The 20,339-nt window shown below is 36.6% G+C and overlaps 1 protein-coding gene across 1 annotated transcript in view; it reads left to right on the forward strand.

Moving 5' to 3' along the window:
- Window positions 1–20,339, forward strand: part of FRY (FRY microtubule binding protein) — a 205,115-nt gene that overhangs the window by 11,788 nt on the left and 172,988 nt on the right. The window contains exon 2 of the mRNA XM_018071108.2: window positions 9,677–9,775. The gene's annotated coding sequence lies outside the window, so the exon portion shown is untranslated. The remainder of the gene's footprint in view (window positions 1–9,676; window positions 9,776–20,339) is intronic.

Here is a 20,339-nt window from a genome sequence, read left to right on the forward strand (position 1 = left end):
TGATCACCTTGGGCAGTGGCCTCACTTAACATTAAGTGTAGCATAAACTCTTTGTAATTTATGAAAAATTTCATTAAATTGATCCTCTCTAAGAAATACACACAAGTTTCAAACATGATGAATTTTTTTCCTCTATATATTTAACACTTTTTACAGAAGCTGAAGTGATGTTATTACCTCACACATATGCGCTAACAAAATTTAATTTATGTAGAATACTGAACACTTAAAAGTGGTTTAAAATAGAAAATTGTCTCTGAAATCTTTAACCTTAGTGTTTGTAGTTGCTCACAGTATTCACTTTCTACACAGAACACAATAGGAAAAACAGGAACATCTGCCGTGTTTATTCCAGACTAATACTACCTCTTACTAAGTAAAATTCCTGTGTAGCCCCAGGTCTTTCTCTAACCATTGTACCTAGAGCATAGGCTTGATGTCCCAGATTGCAGTGGAATAATATCAAGCATTACCATTGTGTAGATTCTGGCAAGTTCCACCCTCAGCCTGTGATCTTTGGAAGATGCCCAGCCACTGGGCTGCCACTCGGGTGCCGACAGCTCTGAGGCCATCTGTGAGGAGCCCTGTCAGCTGGCTGGGTTCCTGTGCTCTGCCTCTACACTCTACCCTGCCAGAAAATGCCTGTTCTCAGGGTTTGCGATGCTTTCCTGTTGGAGAAGGATCAGCTTTCGAGTTCTCATGAAAATAAGGCTGCGGCAGCTATCATGTAACGGGAACATTAGTGTGAAATAAAATTATTACAAATGGACATTAGAAAATGAATTTTTTTGCTTTTGAAATGCTGCAATATAAGTCAGCTTTCCTACTTAATATGGGAAGTGCACATTCTGGATCAAACAGTAAGGAACTAATATCTTGGAATCAGATTACAGCTTTTACCATATATTTTGTTTGTTGTTAGCAAGCAAGAATATGATTTCCATTTAAAGGTTCTTATCTTCTTTCGGCTGAAGGACAATGCAGCTGAAATACTTAGTCAAATCTCTTGTCAATATTCATCTATTAAAATCAACATACCAACATAGAAAGTAACTCTGTAAAAGCTCTATCTTTTCTTGATGCTTTATCTGTTAGTGTTTGAGAGAGGTGAAGAATTGTCTGGGCTGAAAGTCTGTTTCTCTTTTCTGTGACTGCAATTCAATGTTAAATTACCTATTGCAAATTAAAACTGTAAATGTAGTGCATGATATGACTAACATCTAATACTCTTATTTAGTTTCTCGAAGGTCAGGTGTAGTAGGAAACTAAGCCCTAATTGCACAATTCTATGAGCCAAGTGTTTGCTACAAGGGTAGAAATTAATGTGAACCTAATATGATCTCTTTGCTGTCTTTAACAGGATGACCATGACTGGTTGTGTATTGACCTTTTTCTCTTATACTCACTTCTGAAAAATGATGCTTGACTAAGGAGAGGGTTTTTGGATGCTGAAGTTGGACCTAAACCAGACTTCTTATAACAGCTTCAGGCTGGAAGAAATGGGTTAATTCAAGCAGAGAATATGTCAGATGTTCACATCCTATGGATTAAGACAACCAGGTTATTCCAGAAAATTAAACAAATAATTTCTTATGTAACAGTTGGAGGATTTAAACAGCTGTGTATTTTCCTCACTTTTTGATACCCAGTTTTCCTTTCTTGCATTGTTTAGCTTTTGTATTTGAGATGCAAAGCAAAAGAGGTTAGAGACTTCATGACACAGATAACTTGGCAGATCTGTGACTGTTCTGATGTGTATAGGAAATGAGAGCTGGGTAGTAAGTCCTTACACTGAACAAAAGAACAAAATTGATTTTCTAAATTGGTAAGTTCTGTTCAACAGTCTCCTGGGCAAGCAGGTACCCAAGAATATTCAACTTGATTGGTAACAACTTGATTTCTTTAAATATGTCTAAAACCTGTAAAACACAGACAAATTAATTAAGTAGCCTGAACATTGCCTTTGTAACCTTAGTTTTACAAATATTTTAACTAAGGGTAACCGGGCACAGTCACTAAAAGAAGCAATTCATATATCCCTGTCCTGGATGCTTACTCTTGTATTTTTGTCCTTTGTGACAGCATGACTAAAAATGAATAAATAAACGAAAGGTAACCTAGGTTTCTGCCATAGTTTGCTATGCAGCCTCACAAAGTGGATGGTAATGAACCAAGGACAGAAGCTCCATGGGACACAGGCAAGAAGGATGAGGCTTGATTTATTGAACCGTGCTGGCTTAAAATGTTAGTAAAGCTCGAACTTTCCTCTCCTGCCATTGCAGTTCCTCCAACTTATATGGCTAAGAGGCCTTCTTCTCCCTTGGAGGTATTTACATACCACTTTATTCTGCTATGTACAGCATGGTGGGAAGGGCCATGAATTCGTGTACACTGATACAGAAGTTACTTTACCAAACCATACAGGAATTCATTGTGGTGTTGGTTTTCTTCTTCCATAATACAGATTTTCTGAGCCAGCCTGCACAAGGTGACACATTGAGAACACTTTTTAGGAAACTTTTTCTGCTGTTGATAAGCACAAATATTTCTTCAGCTGAAAATGAGAACAGCAGCTCTAATGCGATCATAATAACACTTGGCTTACTGCACATAAAATATAACAAGATTTGCTGCTGTATTTTTAAACAAAAAGCTAATGATAATTTCCCCTATGAGAAAATTGGCTTTTTTATGACCTGGACCAGGCTGATTTTGTAACATCAACTCTATGTTTCTGCAGTACAGACATCCAAACACAAATCGGTTATCAAACATCAGTTACTTTTAGCATTTTTTTATCAAATTTTGATTGAAAGAATTCATAATAGAAACTGCAGACACTACAACTGAGTAGTCTGTTCGAGGCAAGGGGTATGATGTCCTCATTTAGCCTTTGACTGTAATGGATAAACCCAATGATTATTATACTGACCTTTTAAAATTGTAAGAAAGTACTGAACTACACAGAACCTACCAGAGAAGCCTGAAGTCTTATGAACCTTTGCCAGCCTTAAAATTTAGCCAAATTATGATTCCTGTGCTTTGCTTTTCATACTTTGAGCACTTTCTTGATTAGTTCTGAATGTAACACAAGGATTACTTTCTTGCGGTAATCTCTTCTGAAGGATCTTGTGTAAACCTTTGATGGGATAAATAATAGAGTTAGTCTACTAAAATGGCACTTAGGCACCTCATTCTCAATAACTTTCAGACACCACCAGCACCCTCAGTTTCTGTTTTACCTCTGCTCCTTTGCTTTATCTGCTTAGGATTTTCAGTTTTCAGAACAAGTATTTATTTGCCTGTCTTGATTTCTAGTTCTGAATGAATTTTCAAGTGTGTGTTCCAGAGCAGATCCTGTAAAAGGCAATTAATTTAGTGATGAGATGTTTGGGGTCTACATCTGTCTTCTGGATTTCCACCTGAAGGCCACTCAGGGGTAAACTGTTCTTAGATTTCTGTGTACTGTTGTTGGATCAGGGATTTGTGCTCTTGACAGGTTTTCCCCATCTGATAGAGTGTGACCACTATCACATATTTGAGTGTCTCAGCGGCCATTTCTCCTATTGGAAATGTTCCACTTGGCATGAATATTCATTGGGCTGCAGAAGGTAAGATTGTATAGTGCAGCGATTGTATCACTCAGCTAGAATATGGGACAGTCTCTTTCAAGTCACTCTTCTAATGAATATTTAATTATTTATATGTGTTGGAGTACTTTCAGCAGGAAAAGTTAAGAGCTGTCTCCAGAATATCCTGTAGCTTGATGCTTAGGTCAGTTATTGAAGATACTGAAATTTTATATAAAGCTTCTGTCAAATTTCAGTTTAAAGCTCCTCAAATGTCAATTCCTGCATTTGATATTTCTTATTTCTCAGTCTTCACACATGGTTCAGAGATATTTATTTGCTCAGATTTAAACATTTTCTGTTGGTTTGAAAAGGGGGGTTTTTTTATGTATTTTGGTTTAGTTGTGTTATCAGGAATGAAGTGAATATTTTTGTGTTGGTTCAGTCAAAGCTGAAAAAGCAAGTGGAGTTGGAAGAGAAGGAGAAGCAAGGAAAACTTCTTGGACCTTTTTTTTTTTTCTTGAGAGGGAGGAGTTATTAGCTGGGAAAAACAGAGGATGAGATCCACAGCTGCTATAGATTTGAAGGACTTGAACAAAGTGTTTTGGTCTCCAGTGATGAAGACCAGTGTCTAGAGGAATTTTTAAAATGTAACTGAGCAATTTAGACATATGATTCCCTTTGGTTATAACTTAATTCGCACCACCTAAACCTCCTTTGGAGTCCAGTAGAATTTTCAAAAGCTTATTTCCACATATAAACAGAGCTCATGATCTTTTGAATACTCAGTAAGATCAGAAATAATCATCATGGCTAGGCTTCACGAATGAAGATTTGGGAAAGGCTCTATCCACATTTGTTACAAGCATGCTGGTGGCTAATGAGGCCTATATGAGATAATGTCTGATTGCAAAAGGCACAGCAGAAGCACTCCTTAGGTGGTATATTCTACAAGACACGGTTCTTTCTGCGTTGTCTTTTCTCCTCGAGAGTGATCCTGCGTGTGTTCTCAAAGGAAGCAGCAGCATTATAGATGGTCACTTTGCTATCTAATGTTAAATATTTAATTTGATGTTCATTTGGTTTAAATCACTTTGGTTTAATTTATCAGCTTTTCTGAATTGAAGGTGTGATTTCTCAGTCCAGTGTATTTTAGACTGAATCATTCCATTCATAATTTCAACTTTCAGCCAAATTCAATACAATTCTAGGAGGAGCAAGACAAAATCTAGCAGACTTTGCATCCTTCTGCATTTCTAACACAATAAAATACTTAAAAAGCTACACAGATATATATCAAGATATATAATTTCTCCCATTCCTTCCAAAAGGTTTAGCATCACCTGTTTAGCTTGCCAAGTTAACGAAGTATTAATGAACTGATCTGAGAAATGCTGTGGGTATAATATAAACCATACTAACCCTAGACAGTGCCTCATGTTAAATTGTAGTTCCCCCTTTGCTGAGATTGTGCTGCTGAGCTCAGGTTTGTTGAACTTTCTAATTACCTCAGAACTTTCAAACAAATTATTTCAGCCTGTCTCCTCCCTGTGCTACTTCACTGATGCAAGGAGGGGCGATGCAGTAACTCTACACCTGTCTCAGCACATGCCTATCCACCTGCTCAACTTCCCCAACAAGTGAGTTGAGCATGAGAACATCTGAGATTGCTCAGCTCTGTAACCACTAGTCCAAATACTTCTGGATCTCCAGGCTGCCTTTGCTTTCCTGGGGTGACTCTAACAGTTAGTGCCCTATAATGGCAGTTGATGACAGCAGCTTGTACTCCAGGACTAATAGTAAATTGAATTCCTATCAGACTCGTTATAAAACAACAAGACGGAGAAGCCTGCCACCGGATATCCTGTTAGAAAAGGATTTTAAAGGAAAGTTTCAAAGAAATATTAGGAATATAGACCCTATACATCCAAGGCGTCCTAAGAAAAGACCGTCTATATTTTCAGGTAGGAAATGCTATTTTAATCGTTTGTTGATGCAATATATTTTAAACCTTTTTGGTAATTGATTCCAGTCAGAACTTATTCTTGTTTAAAACCTAAGACAGTTTTCACAGATGGATTTAATCAAGTGCCCTTTCATGTTAAATTATGTCAGCCACTAGAGTTTAAGTGATGGAACCAAAAAGAGAGACTTCATAGTTTTGATTTCACGTTGCTTGCTTGAGGAGTTTTTTAAAAAAACTTTGCATTTAAAGAAAGCCAGTTGTTTCTCTAGAACTTTAAACTGCATTTTTCCCAACTCCCACTTAAAAACAGTATAAGAGTCTCTCTTGCTGCTCTAATACTTTCTCTCATTGCTTTTCTGGAGGAGAGTGGTTTGGAGATATGCAGACTTTTTCAGTCTAGCTGATTTATTTATTTTATTTTTTGTGGTAGCCAGAAATTAACATCACTAAATAGTCAAATACGTGCTTTGAATTCCTGGTTTGCACTGGAGCCTGTAATGTCAGGAGTTAATAATTTAGTTTAACTCTCTAGTTGTTAAGAAGTAGGAACAAGGTGTAAGAGTGGATTTCAGTCAAGCTGATGGCAAGTCTGGAATATTTTGTGTTTGTTTTTTTTATTATTTGAAATATGCCTAAAAATAGGCAACGGATTAGCATGAGGACAAAGGATTTGTTGGAAAACAATCAGGTCATCTGTACTAGGAGGACTTAAAAGGTTCTAGGGGGGGAAAAAATCAATATCAGCTCATCCCTACTGAAACTGAAGATGTGTTTCTGTGAGTGATCAGAGGAAATGAAATCCTTTATAGAAACAAAAATATACTGGTTTTTAAATTTAGATTTCTTCCTTTCCAGACAAAAATTAGGATTTTCACATTTCCAAGGGGAAATAGTGCAATAATACAGATCTTTGAAGAGCTGTGAAGTATATAAAAAAGTGTTATTGATTATTTAAATATTAATTTTATATTCCTTAATAACAGCTAAACTTACATGGGTACCTTTTCAAGAGCTGAAACGCTGGTGAAGGAATATGAATACAATGTTAAAAGAGAACACAGGCCAGCACTGTTTGTGTGAGATTTAGAACCTCTATTGTACCTTTATTAAGGTTGTTGAAATAGTTCAACTCCTTAGGAAATAGAGCTTTTCTCTTCCTTCCTATTTTACTTCCCAACTTAAAAAATGCAAAAAACCTTATCAGATCTCATGTCATGTGACTCAGATATGCCCAAGGCTCCTGGACTTCCCAGTGTCTGAACAAGTTCCTCCTAAGGTGATGTGGTCTGTTGGTGACTGTCAAAGCACATTATTTTGGACAGGATAAACCCTCTGTATCTAATCTGCCTCTGTAGCTTGTCTGTATCTCAGTTGCTGCTTTTTGTCTTTGAACTACTTTTTCTGCTCCTTAATTACTTCTGTGTTTGGGGTTTTTGATTTTTTTTTTCCCCTCCTGTAACTTTTTGCTTTTTTTCCTGTACATCAACATTTTTTTTAGAAAAAACGTATTAAATATTAGCCTTGTGTGTGATCTCCAACACCTGTACTCTGTTGTGTCCAGCCAGATATCTCCTTTATTCTGTGATTTTTTTTTTTTTAAATGCAGTTCTTTCTTCTCTGTTTCCACCCTCCCAAATTACCAGTAATACTCCATTGTTTGTGCTGTGTCAGATATAAGCACTTTCATGTAGTTTGTGTGTCTGGAACACAGCCATTATGCTTACAAAATCCAAGGCAGATGTATTATTGTACACTCAAGAACACTTAACTCAAAGGTAATGCAAATTGCTTCCTATAAGCAATTGATGGAGCATGATGGAAAGATGGGTATAGTCTTTCATTTGGTAGGTCAGCATGGGAGGAGCTTTACTTGATTTGCTTTTGAAAACAGGTTAACAAAGTAAGCCTGAAGTCCTCTAAACCATTGTCTTTCATGCTGTAAATGAATGTTAGAATGGAAACAGAGCTGTATCATAGAATCAGAGTGTGAGTTGGAAGGGACCTCTAAAATCCATGTACTCCAACCACCCTACTGTGGGCAAGGACATGTTCCGCTATGTTTGGTTGCTCAAAGCCCTACCCAACCTGATTTTGAGCACTTGAGATAGTTAGATAGATAGATAGATAGATAGATAGATAGATAGATAGATAGATAGATAGATAGATAGACAGATAATAAATAGAAGTATAGACAGACTTTGTCTGCAGTCTTTTGGATCAGTGCTGAAGCCCTCTGAAGAATATGGTAATTCTTACTTCCTTGTTTCAGCCTAGTCATCTCTTAATAGAAATATTTTAAATCTTTATCGTTTTGTCTACTCTACATTCTTCTAATCCCCATATCTCTGCTAAGTCTTTTATATCACCATTAACCTATCTCATGTTTAGGACATGGTTGCAGTTTAGTCTGAAGTCATGCACCTCTTGTTTTCTTTCCTTTTATTCTGTCCTAAGGAGCTTAACTAATAAAATAGTGAATAGTGACACATCAAGGCATCTAGGTGCAAGGATATATGTCAGTTCATACATTGGGACTTTTGTTTCAGACTTGATGCAGCCTTGGGGAGGCATCTTACATTCCATAGGCTTGTTTTACAACTTTTTCTTAACTGTGATAGAAGCTCACTCTTTAGAAATGAAAGCTGCAATGTGAGAAACATGACACATCTGTGTCCTGCTGTCATGAAATTAGTCATTCACATATGCCTAGGCAGGACTAACCAGAGAATGGTATCCCTGGGGATACCATACATGTCAGTGTTCACTCCCACATGGCAAGGGGAGGACAGAAACTATGACTGTATGGAGAAACCATGCCATTGCCAAAGGAATACGCTGCACAGATATACCTTTTTCTTCTTCCACAAAGCACTTAATTTCTTTTTGTTCTTTAAATTTGAAATGTTTAGGTCTGCTGCATGCTTCAGGGCTTGGTTAATGTCAACTGGTGATATCAAAGTCTTAGTTTTTACTATTTCATGGTTATCTTTAAAAAGAAGAAAAACCAACACAGGCACAAGGGAGAAATCAACATTATAGGGCCATTTATTGTCAGTGGAGAGATTCATCATCTTAATTAGTGGAGTTTGTACGTATCTGCTGAACATGCCTTCAGCTCAGCATACTGATGCTGATCGTAGGCATGACTGAACTTTACCCTGGCAGGACCATGCAAAAGTGAACAGTGTCTTTTCTTAACCTGAGTAATCTCCATGATAAACCTCTTACTTTTTAATGAGAAAAGAAAGAATTGTATAAAGACTGAGTGGGCAATGAAGGCATCTTAGGAGACCATGTCTTGAGAGAGCTACCTAGGAAAGGTAAATTAGAACTAACTGAAGGGGCACAAAATTAAAATGCATTAGCTAAACATCATTAAATGTCTATGGTAACATGTTCAAAAGCACAAAAGAAAATTAGTCTGTATTTATTAATTTTAATCTAGGGAAGTGTAGGGTGAGTTTTTACTCCTATTTCTTTTTGGAAGGCTGCTGATGTTGTTTTTTGAGTTTCCTATTTATACATAGCAAAGACATGAGATTTTGCCTGGGAATGTTAATTTTCTGTAGAAAATAGAATAAACAATACAGAAATTGAAAAGGTCAAAATATAATGTTTAAGTTTTACTTGGAAGCCATTCATATTGTGAGTTGGAGGTGTTTGTTTAAGTACCACTGAAAATCCAATTCTAGTACTGTTATTAGTGTCTTGTAGGTTTTTTTTCTTCTCCTGCATCATTTTTGTATCCAGGTAATCTGTATCATTGTTGAATACTGCTTGTTCAATGACAATGACAAAAACTGACAATGCTGTGTCAGTTTTTAAGAACAGAAGGTGAGAAAAATACTTTGGTTTTTCTGCTTCTCCGAGGACCAGGCACACCTCCATTTCACAGCGGTATGCCTGTGCCTCAGGTGTTGTCTTCCCAGCCAAAATAAGCTCTATGTATTCTGTGGGACAACATGTTATCTCTACTTTTGTAAAAGCAGTGTGGTGTTGCTATGAACTAATGTAATAAAGGTCAGTGGTTAACAGTACTTTACACAGCTACTCAAAGTAAGAATGTAGGTTGCTAGTCTGATTTTACAACAGAATAGCTAGTATTCTGTAACAAATTCACTGCCTTTTTTTTTTCCCCCAGTGAACATATTATCGCAGTTAGAAGTCTTGAGATACTCTCTCAAAGCATTTCTGGAGTTCAGACCAGCGTACAGTCTAGCAAAGTCACTTTCTAAAATAAGTAAGTTGATTTGACACTATATTTGCATGTAAATTATAATGATGAAAATAATAAAGGAAAGAAGGGGGTTATATGTAAAAAAAACACTCAAAAGTTGTTCAACAGTGATGTGAATAAATTATTTAATGTTTCGTGAATCATGGAGATAAAACAGCCAGTATGTATGACTTATTTTTTTCTTTTGACTGGTCATGTTAATTGAGAAAGACTTGCCAAAATCTAATTAGTTTTAATAAGGATGCTTAAAATTATGGCTACAGTATGTGTCTTGATTTATAATGATCTGTGTTCAGTATTTTAATTTGGTGAAGATTTGAATATCCTACCTCCTCTCTGAATAAATTGTACTGCATGATAATAATGCATGCTTGCAATCTGCATATGATAATTGCTGTTCACTTATGGTACCCCTAGTGGCACCTTGCACAGTTTGGAGACATTTGGGAGATTGGCCTGTGATGGTGCTGCATTTTACAAGTATGATCCAGCAGAAGGGAAGGCAAAACTGGCTTGTCCAAAAGTTCCTTCTCTTTCCTTCCTGACTTGAAAAGATTGGCTTGGTTTCCCTTTAATACTGCTACCAAGACCTTCTGCTGATTGAAAATGCAGGGGGAGGGAGGTGTAGCATTTTTTTATTTGATTTACTGTTCATATTGCAAACTGATGTTGGTTCTGTATGTATGTTGGTTCTGATTTTTATTGGGCCTTTTGTTAAGATATACCATTAGTACATTGCTGATTGGGTATGTATTCACCCACTGATCTGGGTGAGTGACCACTGCTTTATTAATAGAAATTATAAAATTGATAGTATCTTGCTTTGATGTGTATTTTTACGCTCTCTTGCGTATTTCTACATATATTATTTAGTATACTCTTCAGAATTTTAGTTCTTGAATGTTTCTATTAAAGTGTTGTCTTCTTCAGGAAGGATAGGTTGATGACTCATAGGAAAGCTCTGGATTCTGCATTTTGAAGTCACATGTCATAGATGCATATTGTCAGACTTGTGTTTTTCTTGGGTTTATTGGTATTTTGTGGACTGGGGAGAATGACTACCAAATGTTCTTGTATGCAAGTGATGAAGATGCTGCCTCATCTTTAAGTTGTATCTGGGACATAAAGGGAGCTCTATGTCCATTGGAGTGACTTGAACATGAAAATGAGGGAGAAGATAGGGAGGAAGGTGAAGTTAAGATAGGGAAGGCTCCTTCTGATATTGTGGCTTGAATTTTTGTTTTCTGATTTGTTTTTTGTTTGTTTTAAAAACTGTTTAGTTGTTTCCTAGATTTTGATTGCCACTATCAGTTGTTATAAGTGTTGAGACTCCTCTTTAAAGCAAAGGCTCCAGTGTCCAAGTAAACAAACCCCATTGTACACATAGTAATATACCTCAAATCTTAACATGTTTAAGGGTTTGTAGACCTCACTCTGCTGAAAGATCTTGTGAAGCAATTATAGCACTTGTGTCCTGAGTTCAGCACAAGTTTCTGTGTGTGCTGCTTTAGAAATAGGACGTGAAAAAAGAATCTGGATTAGCAACATAGTTTGCCAGTTTGACCCTTTGGCTTTCTGCTATGTCCTTTCTAGAGGATAATGATTAAAGTGTAGAGTGAAATCTTCGAACTTGTGCTGAATGCTCATCTCTGGGAAACACAACAGGGGTTTTTTTGTATGTTTATATAATTTTCAAGAAGCAACATTGAATTCATATTCATATGAATATGATACTGGTTTTATCTACAGAAAAGTATAACAATATAAAATGTATTGAATTTTATAAATAAAAAATCAGAGTCCTAACAAATATTAGCAAAATAGGAAACATACAAAAATGTTTTAAAATAATGAAGAACAAGCCAGTCACTCTTTACATCAAATGGTAGTAGTTTTAACTATATTCCATGTGCAGTAAGTCTGTGAGGGTTTGTTGACATTATTTCTGAGTAAGTCTTTCTTTGGCCATCAAGACACAGCAGGATATTTTATTCTCTTTATCTGATTTAAGATGCAACTTAAATAGCGGAATCACCATAAAAATATGCCCGCCTTTGACCCATAAAGAAATATTTTTGTGCTAATGGATTGGATAGATTGCCAATAATTTTTTTCAGAGAGTTGTGAAATACATATCATTTTATTACATGAAAGACAGACATTACTTTTAAAGTCTTACAGTAGTGCATCTGCTGTAATCAAAAGCTTATCAGCAAAGTGTTTTAAAAGAATTAGACTTAAAAGTTATCTAAGTAGCTTTGATTTAACCTTCCTGCTGATGTATATTTTATTCCTCTTCTGAAGAGCAATCTTCACATAAGTTAATGTAGGTAATGACATTGAAGTATGTTCTCTTGGCAGTCAGATGGGTCTATGCACTGTGTATAAATCACTCAAAATATATTCCTTTTATAGTGCTTGTTTACTTTCAGAAACTGTAGTAGACTTGCTGGGTGCATTTGGTAGGTAACCAACTTTCAGCTGTTTATAATTAGCCTTACATATTTAATTGGAGCATACTATATCCAAAGCACCCAATGATCTTGGAATCTCTGAAATAAAAAATCTCAATGTTTTCTTAATTTTAATTTCTTTGCTGTCTTACTGTACCTGAAGTTAAACAACAGGTTTAGGAGATTCTGAAAATATTTGCTTAATTTCAATAATTTTTAAAAATCGGTATTTTATTAATCTTTTTGGATTCAGAGACTGTTCGCCTGAGGATGGGTGTAAATAGTGTAATTCATCCTAGTTACAAAAGACTACCCATTGAAACCACTTTGAACACAATTAGAATTATCTGGAAGTTTGTTTGTTTTTTTTTTACCGCTTCTCATGATAAAAGATGCCCTTTTGAATGAAATCCTTTCTGATAAAGAAAAGAATTAGTCAACTGTAGCTCTCATATGAATTTTCTTTATTGTTACTAATTAAGAGTGGTTAATTTGGAATGTGGGTTTTATGCATTTTGGGGATTGGATCTCAAATTAGGAGCCTGATTCGAGTAGCTCAAAACTTTCTTTATTGGGGTTTCTGGGAAATTGAAATTGCACAGTGCTTCACAATATGAGATCAATATAAATTCTTCTTCACACAGGATATACTAATATATAGCTGCTACACAAAATTAAAATGCAGTATTATATTCAGATACAATTTTGAAGACCTGACATATATCCGTTCATGCTTTGTAATCCTATACTTAAAGTTGCACTTAAAATTTATTAAAAGAGGAAATCCTTCCCATCGATTACAGGAAGACATCACTGCAGGGAAAAATGTACATAGTTAAGCAATGTATGTTGTGTTTGATACAGTGTAGTGGCTCCTCTTACAACAACCTGCTTGGGTAGTGGGTTTTTTGTTTATTTATTTGTTTTAGAACTGTCTGAGGGTATTGCTGTGACTTTCTGTGGGGTTTTCCTCTGTGTCTTTGGAGTTACTGTTTCATGTTGGCTGTAATGGCAACATGCTTTAGTTGCAGAATATGCCAGAGATTGAACCATCTCTGTGCTAGGTTCGTTGTGAATTATCTGCTCTTCTGAGTAAACCTTTTCTGGGCTAATTTGTGCTGCATGCAAAAAAAGGTTGGCAAAATAATTTTTAAGCATGATGTTTAGTCTTTGTAATGGTAAGGAGAGGGACAGTCAACAAGTGTCATCTTTCTAGCTATGATCTCATTTGTCCTGTAGTTCCTAATTTGTTTAGGATCTTTAAACTAGTCAGTCTCTTGCTGGCCTGTCTGTTCTCTCCTGTTCCTTGTATGCAAGTCAGAGAAATCCCTGTCTAGTAAAGCTGCTCCATTTCTTCCTCATTTTGCCTGGATAACCCCCCTAACAATTCTCAGGCACGGTTCAGAAGTTGACAAGAGCTGAGGAATTGAGAGAGAACTGGATGTTGCATGTAGATAATGTTTTATGATGCACTTGTAGCCTGTTTCATCACGTCTGGCCTTGTGGCCAGAGAACAGCCCCAGGTATTAATGTAGGCATGGCATTCATGGTCCAGTGTAGTTGAATCACCAGTCTGTCCAGCAAGACATAACTTTAATTACCATAAAAGTCATTAAAACTCAGTACCAGTTTGTTCAATGTTCAATTAAGTACTTCTGATAAGACTTGTTTAGGATTATCATGGTCAGTTACTGACTCCTCTATGGACAATCATTCGAGCATTAAATTTCTACTAGTTGCTGAGTCTTCCATTCTGAAGTAAAAAGTCTAATCTGCAGCAGAGGTACTATCACATAAAGATGCAAGGGTGAAAGAAGGATGACAAGAAAAGGAAAATACCAGAAACTAAATTAAGCTCACAAGATGGAATTTCAGGGTCTGAAATGTAATTTTCTACCCAGTGAATTGAGGATAAACAAAATGTATGTATACAAGTCCAATTCTAAATCCATTCTGGAACGAGAAAATCAGCAGTTCTCTCTTTAGAAGCTAGTAATAATGTAATTTAAGTTTAGATTTGTCATACTAAATGCTATGGGCCTCTTAAGTAAAAGTAGTGTTACGGTTTGTCCTTTATCTGCTTTCAGGGTTAAGAATGCTTCTGTGTAATCTATTGTTATATTTTTATTCCTCCAACTAGAAAGCCCATTCTGAAAGAGGGCTCAGTGACTGTGTAAACTTCACTCAGCAGAAAGGGGAATGATGGTGATGGAGATGAAAAAGACCCAGGTAGTTAATACTGCCTTTACCTCCATTTTTACCTTCAGGAGGCCTTCAGGAATCCTGTTTCCCAGAGACCAATTGGGAAGGCCTGAACTAGGTCCTTACCCTTGGTACAGGGGTAACAGGTTAGGGAACATTTGAAACAAACTGGACGTGCTTGGGTCCATAGGACCTGGCAGGATGCAACCACAAGCTGAGGAAGCTGGCTGGCATCACGGTCTGACCTGGTAGTCTTTGAAAGCTCATGGCTACTAGGGGAGAGCAAATGTGACTCCTTTCTTCAGGAAGCGCAAGAAAGAGGATCCAGGAACTACTGCATGGTAATCCTCACCATAACCCTGTGGAAGTGATGGGGCAAAGGGGAAATCATGCTTTACCAACTCAATAGCCTTCAAAAACAAGGTAACAGGCATGGTCGATGATGGGAGATCAAAGGATACCATTTATTTAAAGCCTTTTGACAATATCTGCTGTAGCGTCATCATAGACAAAATGATGAAATACAAAACAGATTTATGAACAGTGAAGTGGGCTGAAAACTGAGCTACCAGACTGACTGTGTTGTGATTAGCAGCATGAAGGCTTGCTGGAAGTCAATCACTAACAGTGTAGCCCAGGGATTGATACTGGAGTCGGTACTGTTTAATAGAATCTTATGAAGTTCAGTATGATTTCATGATTTAACACAGTTTTGTTCAATATTTTAACACAGTTTAATATGTGTTATCATATGATATGATATTAACACAGTTAATGATTTTAACAGAGTTTTGTTCAATATTTCCTCTACTACTACAAGTACTTCTACAAGCACTTTGGTTTATAAACCACCCAGTATTGCTGAAAATCTTAGCAATTCTCTTATTCTACTTTCCAAGATTATTATAATTGTTAGGCATTTCCTTATTAGTATTTAAATTGATAACTTTTCCTATGAAATATTAACAGAAAATGGAATCTACATTTTTTTCTTGCTTTTTGTGATAGATAAATGATAAAACTGTTAAACAATCCTATAAACCTACTTCATTGTGTATTGCCTATAAGCAATGTCCATTGTTGCAGGAGTTGCAGACACCTTTCTTTTCTAATCTCCTTTGCTTTCCTCCACTCTGATACTTTCAGGAGAAATAGCAGAAGGAACTTCCATGAGCATTAGCGTTGCTCCTTTCTCACACAAGAGGTCTAGAAGGAACAGGTGCAGTAACTTTAGCAGATTTGTCTTCCTTTTTATAAGGTGTTTTCAGATTTTTCACTTCGATCCTGATTTTAGCTATACGTGGCTAAATTTATTATTTAAAACAGTTTTTAGGGAAATAAATTGTCTGTATTCACAAACAGAAATAAATAGATTGTCCTTCAAGCTGGAGGTGGTAAGAAACGGCTTTGTGTTCTCCTAGTGGCTTTGCATCTTACAAGGCTTGCTAGTCTCAAAAGAGAATTATGGAGAAAAAAAGCCTGTGGACAAAGTCAGCATCACTGTTTTGGGGGTTTTCACTATGAGCGTTGTCTTATCTGGATAACTGGGGTGTTGTCTTTCCAAACTCAGACGTTTGCTGAACACGCTAGTCACGTCAAGTTCCCTTTAGAAACACTGGAGAAATATAGGTATTATAACCATTTATTCTGGGTGATTTGCTGTAGATGTTAGTATTTAAATGGGATGAACCAGCTCTTATTTTTTTTTACATTGATTATAAGACATCCAATCTGAGAAGCTGAAATGGAAACACCTGCATTAAGTTGAATAAGTCCCGCATCTGTAGCCTACCTTTAGCTTCTCCCTTCTAGCGAAGCAAGTTACCAATGAATTCTTCATTGCTTCCATTTTTTCATAGTTTTATATGACCAAGTATTTCTTCTGTGCAAACAATGCTGCTTGCTCCCACACTGGTGATTCAAAAGCCAAGCTTTCAAAATTTTGACATGATTGTTTCTGAAACCTCAGGTTTTAAAATAATGAAGCATGGGGCTTGTGTGCTTATCAGTCATAAGTTACTGTTGTCTTTTATAAAGAACTTTTAGATTAAATGGTCCATATTCATGAACACTTATTTTACTTTAATAAAGTGTTATTGATTTTCTATGAATTTTGTGAAAATAATTTCATTATTTTTCTTTTGACATAATTTTCCGTCTGCCTTTCTTTGTGTCATATATGAAGTAGGCAAGTTAAGGTTCTGTATCTGTTTAATATTGTAATCTGCTGATGAAACCTCATAGAAACAAATATGAGTAGCATTAGTTGTTTTATAATAACAGCATGCAGGCTGTTGTCCACATAGATGGATGTCTAGATTAATTATTTTGTTCTGATTCTATATTATTGAGAATTAGTAGTGTTGCATATATATGTGAAATGTTACCTTTTTGTCTCATAGCTGAATCCGTAAGTACTTGTTTTTGCATTTGCAGATTAACCTGGATCTAGCATTATCTGTAATAGCTTTGGAAGAAGGTTTTTCTGGTTCTTTTCTTGCTACTTTGAATCAATGTACATAGACCAGAAATAAATACATTCTCTGACCTGACCTGCATGCTGGCTTTTTAAATCTTCAAGCTCATTTTCTGGCCATGTTTCTTGCAATTGAACCTAAAATGTATCTGTTCCTGCGACAGCCAAAGTTCAATAACGGCTCAGCCAGAAAAGTGGGTTTGAAGAATTTTCTTACTATAAAATGCAGTGCCTGTTATAGATGTTTGTAGATGCATATGAGCAGTTGGAAAAGCTGTTTAACCATGTAATACCTATGAAAAGCATGTCTTTGATTTTTTTAAACAATTTTTTTGCAATTTAGAAACATAATTTTCCTTTTCTGCCTTTCCCCACCTAAACACCCATCAGCGTCCCTTGTGTTGACCATAGTGATCACGTGCTTCTGTGGGGATACTCATAACCTCATTCACAACTGGAGCTAATGAAGGTAACACTTTAGCTCCAAGACACACACAGTACCCAAATTAAATTGCTGCTCCTAACTAGTGCCACCACAAGGCGACCTAAGAGAGGACAGAAGAACTTCACAGCTTTTCCAACAGTAGCAGAATCTTAGATTAACTTAAGTCAAACAAGAAAACACACTCCACGTCAAATCTGTTGTATTATCAGATGGGGTAGGAGTATCCTTATATTCTTGGAGAAGTTTCCAGTTTATAAAGGATTCTGCCTGTGCTGGTGCTATGTTCTTAATTCACTGAATTAGTCAGTAGGTAGCGATGACCTCCCTTGATCTGTGGAAGAGTTCAGGCAAGGTTCGTGCGTTAGAGCCCTGTGTGAGTCGGGAGGATACGGTGTCACTGAGCACCAGTACCCGACTGAGCATGAGCTCAAATTCCACACCCAACACCGCCTGCAGGTCCACTGAAAGCTTTCAAAACACGTGAATCCCAGTTGTTATTTTTTATGATCACCCATCCCTTTTGAATTAGGTTGCTAAAGAAGTTAACTGGATTTTCTCCAGATCTAAGCATCATATTCAAATAAAAGTATTCTATCTCAGTGGATTGTTTTTTGTTATATACCCTGTATGTTAGATCTCACAGCTGAGGAGCCAATCCAGAGATCAAAAAGAAAGAACCTATCTTCCTCTTCTGGTCTGGTGAAAAAAAAAGACATGGGGGAGAATGAGATCTACTAATTTTAATAAGTTTTTAAAAAAATTAGTTTAGATTTTCAGAGCCTTTAATGCTGCAGTGGACAAACAAGTACATGGGAGTTTGATACTTAACCAGATTAGGCACTTAATAATCTACAAAGCAACTGTTAGATGTTTCAGAAGCTAAATGCCTTTGAAAATCTAGACTGTGCTGACTCAAGATCATTAATCATTTTAAGTGTAGTTAAAGCAACTATAATTACTGCCTTTACTAGGAAATCGCTCAATTTTAAATGTGACATCTTTTTGTGCTTTCTTCCTTGTGTACTAAGCCTAAAATATTTTTCTTTTAGTTCATAAAAAGCAGATTGTAAATTGTACATTTTTTCAGTAAACTGCAGTTTCCATTCAAATGTAGTCTGAGAGAAACCTTGAGTAACATAGACGAGGGTAATTTACCTTTTTCTAACATAAACAATCAGCTGTGTTGGACCTCATAGCTGTTGGAGAACCAAGACATTTTCTTTTTTTAGCAGAAAGAGATGAACTCTGGAGGGTATAAAAGACCCAGTTACAAAGAATGCACATATATTTAACTTGGCCTGTGTGAGGATGCTTGTGCTTCTGTAGAAAAGCAGTAGGTTGGAGGATGCTGGAGCTCTGTTTATTGCCTGTACCTAGATCAGAGAGTTGATGTTGCAAAACCTTCCCCACAGCAAGGGAGAGTCCTCAAACAAGTGCTCATCAGTTAAAAAGTACTATATTGAGGAAAAAAAAGCAGCAAAGAAAGACTGTCTCTGAAATTGAGATCTCAACTGCCACAGGTTACTTCAAAAGGTGAAATAACAGGTATACTTATAGGTAATGTTTTAATTTAGAAAAAAGGTTTCCTTCCCAATGCTTAAAAAAGTATTATAGAAAAGATTTTGCAAGCTCAGATCAGGTGTTCTTACATAAGATCAGTGAGATTTTTTTTTTTTAAACCAAATTGCTGTCTCCTATCTAGCTAACATCTAAACACACTGCTCTGCAAGTTAAGGATATTACATAGTAAGCTCCATACGCTGTGTCTCACCAGTGCTTGCTTGGGAGGGTTATATAGAAAGTGAATTCAAAACTACATAAAACAAGGCATTCCATTCAACAACTGATTAGGACTGAGATTGTTTACTGGCATCAGTTCTTCAAAGAATGGAAAAAATAATTTTGAGTAGTAACAGGAGAGAGCTAAGGCAGAAGCTGTAAATGGAGGGTCATCTGCATGTAATGAGGAATGTGAGGGAAAAGCAACCACGAGGAACAGAAATTTCATTGTAAAATCATATGGCCTGATTTTTCCTGACACTGCCTCACAGCAGTCATCTATGTAAAGTTCCTGGCCAGTGACCTGATTCATGAAGATTTTTGTTGACAGCTATTTATGTTTACTTTGGATATTTAGAATTATTTTCAAAGGGATGAAGGGCATAGTGATTGACAGCCTAGCTATTAAAGGTATCAAGCGAGCTAAGAAGTGTATGTTTGTGTGCACGTCCTGTTTATAAACTGCAGTGAGGGAGAGAAAAATATACTTTTTGGTTTACCACCTGGCATGACTTCTTGGGTAAACCTGATTTTTGAAACATTACTTCTTCCCGCTTTCAAACAAAAAAGCAGTTTTAAAATTGTAGATGCTATCCAGCTGAGTCATTAGGTTCTTGGTCTAACTGGAAGTAGCACTGGTCTGAGCTACCTGAACCTGAATTTTTTGTTAGCACTTTTGAGTAAAATGAGAAAAAAGCTCATCCTGTAATGAGCCAGGCTCCAGCTATGCCAAGCACTTCACTCACAGGAAAGATCTGAGTCCTACTCTGAAGGATGTACAGCCTTGTTTGTGGCAGTACATGTCAGGGAAGGTGGCAAATCAATACAGTGATACATACAATATCTTTCATAATTTGAAAAACTGATAGATAACTGTAGGTAACTAACTGTTAGTTACCTCAGATCAACTAATTCTGATGGTGCTCAGTATCCTGTTTCAGCCAGGTAATTCTTACGCAGGTGTTGCAAGAGGTAGCAGTTTTTTGATTCATTCAGAGTGAGTACTGTATGCATAAGACCCATCTGAGGGAACTGTGGAGGTGTTACAAGGGCATGTGTGCCTGGCTGGTCTGATGGCCTCTCTGATATCTCTCTGATGGCTGGCAGAGCATGATGCCTGATAGGAAGGTGTAAGGCAGTAAATGTAGTACAGCCTGATTCCATGTCCGTCCCATCTTGATCTATACTAGATGGAAGTTGGTTGAAACCCTT

This window comes from Manacus vitellinus, unplaced genomic scaffold (genome assembly GCF_001715985.3).
Source record: "Manacus vitellinus isolate BGI_N305 unplaced genomic scaffold, ASM171598v3 scaffold_2_pilon, whole genome shotgun sequence".
Lineage (NCBI taxonomy): Eukaryota > Metazoa > Chordata > Aves > Passeriformes > Pipridae > Manacus > Manacus vitellinus.